General features: G+C 34.7%; 1 non-coding gene across 1 annotated transcript; it reads left to right on the plus strand.

Annotated features, from left to right (window-relative positions):
- The first annotated feature begins 773 nt into the window (after positions 1-773).
- On the plus strand, positions 774-910 carry LOC132431402 (U4 spliceosomal RNA). The gene has a single exon (XR_009520711.1). It is a non-coding gene; the product is annotated as a U4 spliceosomal RNA (small nuclear RNA).
- The last annotated feature ends 860 nt before the right edge of the window (positions 911-1,770 follow it).

A 1,770-nucleotide genomic window follows, 5' to 3' on the forward strand; every position in this document is an offset into this window, starting at 1 on the left:
TGGGCTCCCAGAGTTTTGAACATTAAAGACTGGGATGCTGTACAAGTTTCCTGAAAACTTTTACTGGATACCAAACATAGTTTTTTAAATTGGCCTTCAAATATGTCCTTGTAAAAGAATTTCACACCAGATATCAATAAGTACCAATAATTTTCAAGGGTCTAATTTTGTTGTGTAACAGACATTTTCTGTATTTAAATATTTCTTTTTTCTCCCCTCCATCATACAATGTCTTTTAGTTTTGCCCTGTTCTCCTTTAACAAACTTCCATTTCTAACCGCAGCTCAGTAACTTTATCTCTTTAACTTCATAACTTATAAAATGGGTAGAATAATAACCCTTGCTTTATAAACATTGTTTTCAGGTTGCAGAGGGTGAAACACATAAAGCATTTACTAGCTTGATGTTCATATTCTAGGAACTCAAATAACTGTGAGCATTATTATTATAATAACAATTAAAATATCTTTCAGTAGGTCTCTATGTATGTAACTATTTGTGAATTCACATAAAGATAAATTATCATGTGGAGCAGTTATAGAATAATTTTCAATATACTTGAAAAAATAGTTAAAAGGTTTGTAGATAATATAAAGAAATGAGTATTTCAGATAATGTAGTGAAAAGCTGTTTATATGCAATATTTTGCTTAATCTTCAGAAAAACCTTCTGAATAGGTATTATTAACTCCTTTTTACAGGTGTGAAATCTGGGTCTCAGTAGGAACATCCATGACCTGTCCCAGCAAAATCAGACAGAAGTTAGTGAAGCTCAGCTTTGCACAGTGGCTCTATCTTAGCTAATGAGGTTTATCCGAGGTGCAATTATTGCTAATTGAAAACTTTTCTCTAACGCTGAAAGGGTGTGACATATAGTCAGCCTTGGCAATGTTTGAGAGTCTCTACAGAGACTGAATTAAAAAAAAAAAAAAAAAAGTTAGGGAAGCTGGAGCTCAAACTCAGGCTTTCACTTCAATCCAGTGTTCTTTCCAGTCTGCCACACGTGAATTTCAGGGATTTTTAACTGGCCGTTCCTGCTTGTTAAGCTCTAAAACAAATCACAACATAGAAATATTGTGTGCCGTACTATTTATTTTATTACCTTCTATTTTTCAATAAATAACAAACTGTAATGATATACTTGGGGCTCTTAACTTTCATTATTCGTAATTCAACACCTAATTCTCTCCCACTCCTGAGGCTCCTCTTACAACACAGACGATATGTCAGCTGCTCTCTGAGGGACATCATTAGACATGGTGAGAGTAAGTCCTTGCTATGTCTCCTGTAACGATGGGAGCTTGTTGTTCATTCCTTTTAAAAGGATCCCCTCTCTTCCTCTCAGATTGCAAATCAAAACTTGATAGACTTCTTTACTAATGCTTCATTTTTTCCCCATAGATACTGTCAATTTTGTAATTAAATACAGTTTTCTCCTTGATGGCTCAAGCTTAGAGCACATTTTAAGTTCATCCTTTGCAAGTGGATACCACCTCGTGTATCTTGTGTCTTGCCCTCATTCCTGGTTCCTTCTTTCTTTCCTCCTTCATGTTCTTTTCCTTCCATTCTTCCTACAAGTTGGATATTATTTTTATTTTGCTACACTGTATCTTTGTATATACCTAAAATCCTTCTTGAACAAATCAATCAAGCAATGGTGGCTTTTGTATGTAATTAACCATCTGATTTCAGGATACCTGGCTGTTCCAAAGAAAAACCCAGAGATGTCATGTTCTTTATTTTGTTTTGGTTCACCCAGCTGACTTACAGG

Source organism: Delphinus delphis, chromosome 9 (assembly GCF_949987515.2).
Source record: "Delphinus delphis chromosome 9, mDelDel1.2, whole genome shotgun sequence".
Lineage (NCBI taxonomy): Eukaryota > Metazoa > Chordata > Mammalia > Artiodactyla > Delphinidae > Delphinus > Delphinus delphis.